Source organism: Scardinius erythrophthalmus (assembly GCF_964197995.2).
Source record: "Scardinius erythrophthalmus genome assembly, chromosome: 11".
NCBI lineage: Eukaryota > Metazoa > Chordata > Actinopteri > Cypriniformes > Leuciscidae > Scardinius > Scardinius erythrophthalmus.
The window spans coordinates 21305691-21319538 of NC_138231.1; the positions used below are offsets into that span (position 1 = coordinate 21305691).

Here is a 13848-nt window from a genome sequence, read left to right on the forward strand (position 1 = left end):
AACTGTTTGGTTACCGACATTCTTCAAAATATCTTCTTTTGTGTTCAGCAGAAGAAAGAAACTCACACAGGTTTAGAACAACACGAGGTTGAGTAAGTGATGACACAATTATCATTTCTGAGTGAACTATCCCTTTAATGTAAAAATTACAACATATTCAATGCCACTGAAAACCAAAGTGACACATTTCAGAGAAAAAGGATAAACATAAACACTTAACTAATCATCAAACTCATGTGAAACAGTAGTCAAGTCACATTTATTTATATAGCGCTTTTTACATAACAGATTGTTTCAAAACAGCTTTACAGAGATAACAGGAAAATAATGCAAAAAAGTTTGTTTCCAGAAGAAAATAGTGTCACAGTCCAGTGATGTTTCTTTTTTTTTTTTTTTTTAAAGTTATTAATTTAGTTAATTTATATATATATATATATATATATATATATATATATATATATATATATATATATATATATATATATATATATATATATATATATATATATATATATATATACAATATACACTCACCTAAAGGATTTTTAGGAACACCTGTTCAATTTCTCATTAATGCAATTATCTAATCAACCAATCACATGGCAGTTGCTTCAATGCATTTAGGGGTGTGGTCCTGGTCAAGGCAATCTCCTGAACTCCAAACTGAATGTCAGAATGGGAAAGAAAGGTGATTTAAGCAATTTTGAGCGTGGCATGGTTGTTGGTGCCAGACGGGCCGGTCTGAGTATTTCACAATCTGCTCAGTTACTGGGATTTTCACGCACAACCATTTCTAGGGTTTACAAAGAATGGTGTGAAAAGGGAAAAACATCCAGTATGCGGCAGTCAAGTGGGCGAAAATGCCTTGTTGATGCTAAAGGTCAGAGTAGAATGGGCCGACTGATTCAAGCTGATAGAAGAGCAACTTTGACTGAAATAACCACTCGTTACAACCGAGGTATGCAGCAAAGCATTTGTGAAGCCACAACACGCACAACCTTTAGGCGGATGGGCTACAACAGCAGAAGACCCCACCGGGTACCACTCATCTCCACTACAAATAGGAAAAAGAGACTACAATTTGCACAAGCTCACCAAAATTGGACAGTTGAAGACTGGAAAAATGTTGCCTGGTCTGATGAGTCTCGATTTCTGTTGAGACATTCAGATGGTAGAGTCAGAATTTGGCGTAAACAGAATGAGAACATGGATCCATCATGCCTTGTTACCACTGTGCAGGCTGGTGGTGGTGGTGTAATGGTGTGGGGGATGTTTTCTTGGCACACTTTAGGCCCCTTAGCGCCAATTTGGCATTGTTTAAATGCCACGGCCTACCTGAGCATTGTTTCTGACCATGTCCATCCCTTTATGACCACCATGTACCCATCCTCTGATGGCTACTTCCAGCAGGATAATGCACCATGTCACAAAGCTCGAATCATTTCAAATTGGTTTCTTGAACATGACAATGAGTTAACTGTACTAAAATGGCCCCCACAGTCACCAGATCTCAACCCAATAGAGCATCTTTGGGATGTGGTGGAACGGGAGCTTCGTGCCCTGGATGTGCATCCCACAAATCTCCATCAACTGCAAGATGCTATCCTATCAATATCGGCCAACATTTCTAAAGAAAACTGTGTTTGACCCCCTTTCACCTTCAGAACTGCCTTAATTCTACGTGGCATTGATTCAACACAATGCCACGTAGAATTAAGGCAGTTCTGAAGGTGAAAGGGGGTCAAACACAGTATTAGTATGGTGTTCCTAATAATCCTTTAGGTGAGTGTATATACAATAAGTATCAGTGTGCATATATATATATATATATATATATATATATATATATATATATATATATATATAGTGTGCTGGAGTAAATCGTGATGTCGTCGTCCAGCTCAGTTCTTTTATAATAGTGTCAATGCAGGCAGATCAATATTATTGTTGAATATTAAATTAAATGTTAAATTTAATGTCCCCAACTAAGCAAGCCAAGCCAATGGCAACAAAGGTGGGAAAAGGTGAGTGACAGTGGCAAGGAACCAAAACTCCATCAGGTGGCAGAATGGAGAAAAAAACCTTGGGAGAACCCAGGCTCAGTCGGGGGGGCCAGTTCTCCTCTGGCCAATGAACGAACAGTGTATGATTATAATTCAGGCAGCATTATAGGTCAGAAGTCAGATTGGTTTGGAACAATCAGAATATTATCCAGTTCCATCTGGATTAAGATCAGAGTCATCCCGTTGGTATGGAGACGGGTTTGTTGAGGATCTGTGCCGATGGCTGTCGTGTCGATGAGGCCTTCACAGGGGAGAGTCTAGTTGACACAACCTTTGCTGACACTTCAGGGATGCGTTGTGTCTAGGCGCAGGTCCTCCATCTGATCTGGATTCGGCCCCGATCTGGCTGATTACAGTGAACCTCGGAATAAGCAGAAAAATTAACTTTAGCGTAGATGCCATTCTTCCTATGATGTTACGGGTACATCGTGTGTTATAGGAAGTGTTCCCAGTCCCGGCTGACCTAATTTATGCAGCCTGATAATCATTTAAATGATTTAAAAATAGGAATGTATAATTCTTGTAAAGTACAGACATGTCTTCACCTGAAGTGACTCTGATTAACTCTCAGCTGTTCTTGTAAGATTTTCTGACATCATCTTGGCTTTCTGGGTTTTAAGGCAGTGCGATCCAGTTTGATACAGAAAACCCATCAACAATGATGACAAATGTTTATTTATGCTTGAATATATGGAAGAAAGGAAGAAGGGAGATGGTTGGGAGATTTGTGCTGTGCCCACCACCCTGACATTACTTTTTTCTTTTGCCTAAATTGACTATTCTAAATTATCCAACAAAAAGGTCCTAAAGAGAGCAACAGAGTATGTTTTCGCATGCTTATGATTTAAAATGTCAAGAACTGTCAAAACATACACCCTTTACTCTCAGACTCTAATAACATTTACTTTACAAGTACTTTACACTACAGCAGGGCTATTCAATTACAAATTCAGTTGGGCCAGATTTTCAAACCAAGAAGGTTAGCTTGGCCAGTTATTTTAGCAGCGAAGCAACTCGTAATGACACATTTTAAAACCAACACAAACAAATTTATTGAATACATGTAAGGTTTATTCACCTCTTGCCTAGGCCTACCTAGGCTACATATCTGACCTTTCTGATCACAAAGTGCATAAAACAAAATAGTGCACAGTAGTAGATAAGCAATAACATTAAGTTTCCTTTTGAAACAAAATAAACATCTTGCTCACATTTGACCCAGGAACATCTCAAAGTGCATAAAATAAAAAGTGCACAGTATTCACAACTAGGCTATAACTAACACATGAATACAAGGTGGACTATTGCACATACTGAGGGAACATATTTTAAAGCACCGCATTTGTGATTAGGCATGCCTTTGTTACACATCCAACATTATATTGATGTAGGCTACAGTTACCCAGCTGATTTAGTGGGAGAAGTGACATTTTTTGTTTTGAACGAGAGCAGTGACTTTAGGCTCGTAAGTTGTCAATGCAGTCCGAAGGCATTGGTGGAGAGTATACACATGTGGAGAGTATACACCGTCAGTCAGGGAGCAACGAGAGGAACGTCTATGGAAGGAACCACTTGCTTTGCTCTTGCTTTGCTCTTGCAATAGAAGTCCCCTTCTATTGCAACAGTGAACGGGTCTCTGACAAAAACGGCCACCTCTGTGGGCAGAACAAGTCCATCCAATCGACCAGCAAAGTTCATTTTCAACCTCGCAATGAAATCTCTCATCACATCCGTGATTTGTGCGGGGGATGAGATGCATTTGCGGAGTGTCGGAAAATACAGCATTCGGCCTGTGCTCAAATCAGTTTCGAAAAGGTCCAGTTTAACTGGGAATGCGCGCATCTGTTCCACAAGGTTGATGACAGTTTTGTCTCTGCCTTGTAGTGTTTGAATATGTCGCTCAGAAAGCAGGCATCGGCCATGAAGTTGTCGTCCAGTATGCGACTCAAGTGCGTTTCTGCCTTTTTTTGCTTGCTGCTGTGGAGGAAAGTTATGATCTCCTCTCTGAGACCACAGAAACGCTCCAGTGCTTTGCCTTTGGACAGCCACCTCACGTCATTATGCAAAAGCAGGTCGTGGTGCTCAGCAGACATTTCTGACAGCAGCATGTGGAACAAGCGGTGGTGGAGGCTTGATGTGGAGCGAATAAAATTAATTGTAGCCATCACGTTGTCCATTGTCGTTTTGAGCGCCCTGCTTAGTTTTGCGCACAACACCACCTGATGCACAATGCAGTGTAAGGAGGTCAACTGAGGTGCAACAGCAGACCAACGTGCTGCCAAACCATTCACTTTCCCTGTCATGGATGGAGCCCCATCTGTCACAAGCATGCACATACGCGTCATATCCAGACCATTGTCTTTAAAAAAAGCGGAAATTTTCCCAAAGACTATATCGCCCGTTGTGTGTCCTTCTAACGGCGGTAGGCAGAGCAGCTCCTTTCTGAAGCATTTGCTATCAAAAAAAACGGACATATATGCACAACTGAGTAGTATCAGTTTTGTCTGTGGACTCATCTACTGCTATAGACATAGTGTCAGCTTTCATCAGGTCTCCTAACAGCGTTTCATACACATCTGCAGCAAGAATTTCAACCCTACGAATGTTGGAAGTATCTGACAGGGGTACGTTTTTTATAGCAGATGCCACGCTTGTTTTAATTTTATCGTTATTTATCACCTCATCCACGACGGCCAGCATACAGTCCTTCAGGGTTTCAGAGTCTGTGAATGGCCTTTTCTTTTTTGCCAATATCCAGAAAACACGAAGGGATGCTGTGAATGACCGCACCATGGTAGTACTGCTCCGGTTGTAAGATGCAATCAAACTCTGCACTTTTGCTGCCCTCTCTTGAGATCCCTCAGGAAAATTGGTGCGGAAAGTCTGGTGTTTCTCAATGTGGTGCCTCCGCACATTGTAATTTTTAAGTACTGCAACGCAGCACGGTTTGGCATTTGGATGTGGTGGTAAAATAAGCAAGTATTTGTCAGTCCAGGCAGGGTTAAACTGACGGTTTTCATTCGCAGTTTTACGTTTCAGTGTTGATAAAGACATATTGATTGTAATCTAGGCTACTACCGGCACGCTCTGCATTGTTTGCGTGTTGCTAGGCTATGTGGTCTGTACTACTGAATGAATTTACGTAGGGATGTGCTTTTTTGGCGGGACCACGGGCTGGGCCATTTGGAGGTTGCTTCCGGGCCGCATGTGGCCCGTGGGCCGCCAATTGAATAGCCCTGCACTACAGTATGGGAATTACAATACTTTTGCCTTAATTATTCTCTTGCATGAGATTAACACTTAGTTTCTGTGAAAACATTCATCACTCAAAACATTCAAAACTCATCTCATTACAAACCTAGTGAAATGCTGTTATCGTCTGTCCACAAAAATGTTGGAAAGTATGCAAATGTGGAATAAAGCTTAAAGGTTGGGTAGGCAATTTTCAGAGTGGCTAGCAATAGCAAGCTAGCTTAGAAAGCATAAGATCCCACCCTCCCTTCAGAGCGTCTCCAAAGCCATGCCTCCTTCAAAACACATGACTACTGCAGAGTTTGCAAAGCGTCACAAGACGGGGTTAAAGGGTTAGTTCAAACAAAAATATTCTGTCATTAATGACTCACCCTCATGTCGTTCCAAACCCGTAAGACCTTTGTTCATATTTGGAACACAAATTAAGTTATTTTCGATGAAATCCGCGTTCAAGAGAGCACTACAATGCATGCGTGTGGAGATGACGCAGGAGCTGGCGTTCTGACACATAACCCGGAAGCTTGTGTTTACAAGCAAAGGAAGACGCACACTGTACATAAAATGGTTCATAAATATGTCTTCAGATTTCGACATAGAGGATGAATTGCAATTTTTTTGCCCAACCTTACTTATTCTAACATGGTATCATAAAAGATCCCAGCTTACCGCCCCTGCTTAGCCGCTGTTTTAGAAGTGATTTTTTTATTTGCCCAAAGTGAATTGGAAGCGACATCCGAGGCCAGAAGGACCGGGTGGCTCACTATCTGTAGAGTAAGTAGCCAATTTCTTTACTAATGAGGTATTATACATGCAGCCTAAGTACTTACTATACATCTGTTTTCTGTTTACAGCCAGTGCAGACAGTGGCGCACCAGGTTGTACTGGAGTGGATTCTCAAAGGTCAAAAGCTGGGAAGACACAACAGAGAAGTTCTGCCATCATGTGTTGTGCGATCAATACAGGCAATATGCCTATCATCATCTGGAACTTATGTGGGTTTCAAGGAAGCCAAAGAAGCTTTGACTAATTTAAAGAAAAATACAGCAAACCAATACACATTTTCTACTTATAATTTTTTATTATTAGTATAGATATTTTCAACAAACACATTGTGTGGGTATTGCTTGTCTTGGTACTATTTAAATAAAAATAGACATCACTACACAACATTAATTGGCTTTTGTATGTCAATTACAGCCTACCAACTGAAAACTGCTAAAAATTGCTAAGACCGTTTCAGTCGGAGTAGAGCTTTACCATATGGTAAGGTTTTTTGTCTTATTTTGTAATATCACTGTACTAGATAAGCAATTTTCTGGTCTTCCCAGCACTTTTACACATTATACATCTTTTTTTTACACAAATAAAAAGAGTTAGGTAAACATGCATGTGCAGCTAGCATTTTACTAAAAGAAATTTTCAAAAATACAAGAAGAGGCAAGAAAACGTACTCGGTTACTAACGTAACCTCGGTTCTCTCTAGAAGAGAGAACGAGTACTGCGTAATAGCTTCCACGAGATATTGAAGCCAAAAATGATCCTTAATTTTGTAATATTGTAAAACGCGTTGCGGCAGCATGCAGACATAGGCGAGTCGGCTTGCACGCCCATTGGCTGCTCTGCGGCAACTGCAGCAGCCTATCGAGAGAGGCACCTCGTGACATCAGATCCAATGAGGGCGCTTCGCGCCCACTGCGTCACGTCCTGCCGAAACGGGCGGGGCCTTGGTTTATAAATATAGCCTCGAGAGGCTGGTCTAGCTGGTTTTTCATCACTGAAGCGAACCAGAGTGTGATGCATGCACGGCAAGATACGCAGTACTCGTTCCCTCTTCTAAAGAGAACCGAGGTTACGTTAGTAACTAGAGTTGGGGTACTCGAACTCGGACTCGAGTCCGGTCTCGAGTCCATTTTTTAATGAACTCGGACTTGTCACGCACTCGGACGAATTTGTACTCGGACTTGACACGGACTCGGACATTTTAGACTCGGAAAATTTGCCGAGTACAGTCGAGTCCGGGCACTGGAGGACACAATATTATTCAAAAACGAAACGAAACGAAACTGCTTACATTGTGTTGTGTCAGTGTTGAGCATTGTAGCCAATCACAGATATGTATATTAAGCGCATGAACACAGTGGCCAATCAGAGGCGTTTTGAGTCACCATGCGGAGAAGTCGCTCAAAACATATGTTCAGAATCAGCACGAGTTTTATCCTTTCGCAAATCTCCTCATAAACAACAAAGTCTTGACGCGATATAAATAAGAGATTCGCTGTGCAGTGCGGACAACTTCAGTGTTTATGACGAGAGTTTCAGTGAGAGTGAAGAACGCGGTAAGTAAGTGATGGCTTAAAGTGAGCGCTATTGACAATCTAAATAATATATTTTTTTCATGCTTGTAGAGGACCAGTGGTTACGTTCACACTGTAAATTAAAAAGAGTGATAACTGCATTTAAATGTGGGAGAGAATCCGCAGAATTTTAGTCCTGTGAGTCATGAAATTGCGATGATTGACACAGTAACCATAGCAACATGAGAACGTGATAACCATAGCAACATTTTGGCGTCTAATAATGTTATGATTTTTGTTACATTGATTTAGCCTACACTTTAGTCATAAGTTTACATACACCTTGCAGAATCTCCAAAATTTAATATTTATTTATTTTTTAATGAGGATGAACATAAAAACATTGTTTCTATTTAGTACTGCCCTGAAAAATCGTTTTCACATAATGGATGTTTTATAGCCTAGTCCACAAGAAAAAATACAAACACAAAATACAAGACAAATTACATAGGCTTGATTTTAATATTGTGTTTAATTACCTGAATGATCCACAAGTTTTTTACATGGTTGTTCATGAGGAAAAATCCTCCAGCTCCTGCACATTCTTTGCTTTTCCAGCATCTTCTGCATATTTGACTCCTTACTAGCAGTGACTATGATTGTGAGATCCATCTTGTCACACTGAAGACAACTGATGGACTCATACACAACTATTACAAACCCTGCAAACATTTAGTGATGCTCAAGAAGGAAGCATTAGGAGCCAGGGGGTGTACATTTTTTAACTGGATCATTGGTGTAAATTGCTCTTATTTTATTTATAAACTCATTAATTAATTTAGTCCTGCCATTTAGAGGCTAAATAAGATATTAGCATGTAAAACAAAATATGATAATCAAAATAAATAAAAATGTAAAAATCGTCATCTTGCTCAAAAGTTTACCCCTGGCTCTTAATGCATCGTGTTATATTCTTGAGCATAACCTTGCAGAATCTGAAAGATGTACGATAGGTAAACGTATGACTGTAACTATACATTGGAATCATTTTGTAAGGTTTAACATATTAATTTAAGAGCTCAGTGTTGAGACCTTTCACTGGAATTTGATTGACATGCGATCTGACCAATCATAATGCAGATACCTGCCATTTTTGTCCGACAAACAAACCAAACCAGATAGTAGATTAAAGTCATTGGACTTGAACTTGAAAAATGGTGTGTATTGAATTCTTTTTGCAGTTTTGATGTTCATTCATGTATAATTCGTGCTATAACTAGAAGATATTATCAGTTCATGTGCTGCTTGAGTTGAGGCCTATATTAAAGCACCACAAAATGGTGTGTATTGTTTTAATTTCATAAAAATTACAAAATTTGAAAGCTGAGACTTTATTTCATACCAGAAGTAGCCTTGTCTTTTCTGTTGGTGCATTGTCAGTGTCCTCTTTGCTCCGCAATATATATTTCACTGTGTGAGAACATGTGGAGTGAGAGCAGAATGGCTTGTCGGATGTAGTGACAGTAAGAGGGGCGGGTCTTTGTGAAAGGTCAATTTAAAACCATTTAAATCTTTGTGGACTCGGCCGGACTCGACTCGGACTCGGATGTTAAGGACTCGGACTCAAGTGCGACTCGGCCCTCCTTGGACTCGGACTCGATTGTTAAGGACTTGGACTCGACTCGGACTCGACAATGGTGGACTCGGACCCAACACTATTAGTAACCGAGTACGTTCTCTTACGAGAGGTCTCTCGTACTGCGTAATAGCTTACGCTAGGGGAACACAGTGTAAAACGGCGTGTGTGCTGAGATTCAACACTAAGGTCCCAAGGGCAGGTGCCCGGGGCTCATACAGTGCATAATCATAAGGGACTCACAGAGAATCCGGGAAGAGGGGCTAGAATAGCATCATTCCCGTAGAAAGTAGTGCTCTATTAAGAGCAGTTAATATCAAGTGTTCCACACAGCTAGGGCGAACTCGGCCTGGTCTGATGAATATTATGGGTCTTACACACTGCCCACAGAGGTATATAGTCGATCAGCGAGCAACGCTCTAGCAGTTTCAGCATCCTGAGCCGATAGCATCGGGCAGACAATACTGATTTATTAGAGCAGCTTAGCCTGCAGAGCGGGAACCTCTAGGTTGTAGAACCTTATAAATGTAGACGGGGAGGCCCAGCCTGCCGCCATACAGATATCTTGTAAGGCAATCCCACTAGACCAAGCCCACGACGAGGCCATGCCTCTCGAGGAGTGAGCTTTGACAACTAACGGGCATTGCAGGCCCTTAGATGTATAAGCTAGCGCTATAGCATCAACTATCCACCTGGATAGACTCTGTTTTGGTGCAGCTAGTCCCTTAGAACGTCCGCTGAACAAAACAAAGAGCTGCTCCGTCTGTCTTAAAAACAGATGAGCGAAATACATAGGCTCTTAACGCCCTGACCAGGTAAAGGAAGCCCGCGTCCCCTTCCTCTTCAGAGACCGGCAGGGCCGACAGGGAAATCACCTTTGCCCTAAACGGTGTGTTGAGGGATTTAGGAACGTACCCGTGCCTTGGTTTGAGTATGACTTTTGAGTCATTAGGCCCAAACTCCATACACGTTGCGCTCACTGAGAGCGCTTGCAAGTCCCCTATGCGCTTTACTGAAGCGAAAGCCAGAAGAAACACTGTCTTGAAAGATAAGTGTTTGAGGGCTATTGACTGAATTGGCTCGAATGGGGCGCCTTTCATGGCTTCCAAAACCGTAGAAAGGTCCCAAATGGGAACTGAGGGAGGTCTGGGTGGATTCAGCCTCTTAGCTCCTCTAAGGAAGCGAATGACCAGATCGTTCCTTCCTAGTGACTGGCCAAGCATCGGTTCAGCGAACGCTGCTATGGCCGCCACGTAAACTTTGAGCGTGGATGGGGTTCTGCCCTTATCCAGTAGCTCTTGCAGAAAGGAAAAGAACCTCTGACACCCCACAGTCTGAGGGTGATATGTCACGAGCTGTGCACTAGCTAGAGAACACAGACCATTTCGAGGAATAGAGCTGCCTAGTAGACGGGGCTCTAGCCTGCGTGATTGTGTTTAACACTCCCGCTGGGAGGTTAACGGGTACCCGTTGATGGCCCACGCATGTAGGGACCAAAGCTCTGGGCGAGGATGCCAGATCGAGCCGTTGGCCTGCGAGAGGAGATCCCTCCTCACTGGTATCAGCCATGGGGAGGTACTCGTCAGCTGCATCAGAACTGGGAACCAGGCTTGGTTCGTCCAGAACGGGGCCACGAGTAGCACTGAGCATCCGTTTTCCCTGATTTGCTCTAATACCTGGGGTAAGAGCATGACGGGGGGAAAAGCATAGAGCGGGCAGCGGGGCCAGACGTGGGCCAGCGCATCCCTGCTCTTGGAGAAAAACTCTGGACACTGAGCGTTTTCTTGAATAGGTCTACCTTCGCTCTGCCGAATGTTTTCCATAGCAGTTGGACTGTCTGCGGATGTAAAGACCATTCTCCTGCCAGAACATTGTTCCTGGACAGTCTGTCTGGTCCTACATTCAGGTGACCTGGCACGTGCGCTGCTCTCAGTGAGCGCAGATTGTGCTGAGCCCAGATCAGGAGGCGTTCCGTCAGCCTGTGAAGGGTTCGGTATCTGATACCTCCTTGGTGATTTATATAGGCCACCACCGACATGTTGTCCGAACGGATCAAGACGTGGCGTCCTTTTATCTGGGGACAAAAACACCTCAGCGCGTTGTCGACTGCCATCATTTCCAGGCAGTTTATGTGTAGAAGCTTTTCCCGTTCTGACCACTGGCCGAAGAACGGTCTGCCCTCGAGCAGCGCTCCCCATCCAGAGATAGAGGCGTCCGTAGACACCACCTTCACACTCGAGGTAGTCCCCAGGTTTACACCTGACCGGTACCAGTCGGTCGTTGTCCAAGGTTTCAGAGCTGAGATGCATTTCTGATCGACCTTGAGGCGTAAGAGACCGGAGGTCCACGCTTGACGCGGTACTCGCGCTTTTAGCCAGAACTGCAGCGGGCGCATGCGAAGCAGACCCAGCTGAAGTACTGGAGATGATAAAGCCATGAGATCCAACATCTTCTGAAACTTTTTGAGCGGGACTATAGTGCCGTAGCAAAGTTTTCGTCATGCGCTGAATACTCAGTCTGCGCTGTGGTGACAGCTGTGCTGTCATAGACAGCGAGTCCAGTTCTGTGCCCAGAAAAGATATTTTTTGACTGGGAGACAGCGAACTCTTCGCCCAATTGACTTTGAGACCTAGATTCTCGAGATGATCGAGTAATATGGTCCTGTGTTCTATGAGCTTTGACTGTGATCGAGCTAGAATCAGCCAATCGTCCAAATAATTCTGAACTCGTATGCCCCGGAGTTTCAGGGGTGCGAGCGCTGCATCGATGCACATCGTGAATGCACGAGGTGCTGGGGACAGGCCAAACGGCAGGACTGTGTATTGATATGCCTGGCCCTCGAAGGCGAATCTCAAAAATCGCCTGTGACGTGAAGCTATTTGTATTTGGAAATAAGCGTCTTTCAGATCTATTGACATAAACCAGTCCCCTTGACGAATTTGCAAGAGGATTTTCCTGGTTGTGAGCATTCTGAACCGTCGTTTCAGGAGTGCTTTGTCCAGCTGTCTTAGATCTAAAATGGGTTTGAGACCCCCGTCTTTTTTGGGTACCAGAAAATATTTGCTGTACATGCCCCCTTCGCTCTGAGCTTGTGATAAGGGTTCTATGGCCCCTTTGCTCAATAGTTTCGCTATTTCGGCTCGAAGTAGGTGTGCTACTTCCTTTTCCACCGTAGTTTCGGTTCGCGCCGCGTAACGTCGTGGGCGTCGAACGAACTGTAGCGAATAGCCTCTTTTTATAATGTTCAGCACCCACTCTGATATCCCGGGAAGCTTTGCCCATGCGTTCGCATGAATAGTTAGGGGTAGAATGATATCTGGGCTCTGGTCGCGACATAGTGGCGAGCGGAGAGCACCGGTGTGCTGTAACATAAACGCGGTGCTTGCAGTGTGTGAGGCCGGGGGCGCGCTGATAACAGCGGGCAGCCTGCCCGTGCTCGGCTCTCCTATAGCGGTACGCTGAGAGAGAGAGAGCGGGGCGAACCCCGTAGGGTTTGTCATGTCTGTGAGTGAATGAGGGTGCGGGACAGCGGGCCCATTCATAACACTGAAAACACCGTCTGTTTAGGCAGACTGTATGTGCGTTGGTTTAGTTTTTACAGAAACCGTGAGACATGCAGTGTGTAGTGTTTGTGGGTACTAAGTCGTGGGCACATTCACTACATCTAGTGCACAATTGACGTGAGTCGATTTTATTTGTGCGGGCCGTGTGTGGCGGGCTGTGCTTGTGTGTAGGAATGAGAACTGGGCAGTGGGCATTTTTACTACACTCATAACACCATCGGCCGTGGCCGGAATACCAGAAAATACACTCTTTATGGGATTCGAACCTAGGTCTCTCGTGCGAAAGCCTAAGATTCCGCCACTGAGCCACACGGGGGAACACATAAGCTTTCAGTTATATATATAAGAGAGCGTCAACATGTCTTGTGACGGCGTTTGTTTGCAGGCGTGCATGTATTACAACAGGCTCGTTTAATGCAATATTGACATTTCCAGTCGCCTGAACTTCAGAGGCGAATGAGAAATGTGTGAGAAATGGAGGTTGGTCCGGCCTCGGTGGGAATAAAAACACTCTTTTCTCCTTTTGCCGGTGAGTGACGTGTGAATGGGGCGCAACTAGGGCGGGGTAGCTTTCTTGTAATGTAAAGAAAAAACTAACCCCGTGACCGTCCGCTTCCGGTCTCCTTTGTGAATGGCGCAGTTTGCGTGGCTCGAACAGAGGGAGAGAGAAAGCTAGCCCCGTGACCGTCCGCTCCTGACATCCCCTGTGAACGGCGCAGTTTGCGCGGCTCGAACAGAGAGAGAGAGAGCAGGTATCATCCCCCACAGACGCGGCTTCTTGGTCGGTATCCACGACGGAAGCGGCGGCAGACGGCGGCCACTGTCCATCAGGAAGAGACTCTAGCAAAGCAGGTGAAGCAGGCGGGCGCACCGGCGAGCTTTGCGGGTTGGGGGAGGTTCCGGGACCCGTTGAGCACGGCGCTTTTTACAGCGCGGTACAGCGGCGGGCGGAGGTGCAGTCACGGAGAAGGATGCCAGGCGAGTCCTCAGAGTCACCGTAGGCAGTAGCTCGCAGTGAGGGCAGCCGTCGAGAGCGAGCG

At 44.3% G+C, this 13848-nt stretch overlaps 1 protein-coding gene across 9 annotated transcripts in view; it reads left to right on the forward strand.

The window, feature by feature from the left end:
• Window positions 1–13848, forward strand: part of cep128 (centrosomal protein 128) — a 170107-nt gene that overhangs the window by 68670 nt on the left and 87589 nt on the right. The window contains exons 20-21 of one of the 9 annotated variants that reach the window (XR_014031058.1): window positions 6032–6086; window positions 6167–6480. The exons of 7 other annotated variants lie outside the window; for them this stretch is intronic. The gene's annotated coding sequence lies outside the window, so the exon portion shown is untranslated. Of the gene's footprint in view, window positions 1–6031; window positions 6087–6166; window positions 6481–13848 lie in introns of those variants that run through there. One more of the 9 variants, XR_014031059.1, reaches the window with a different exon arrangement.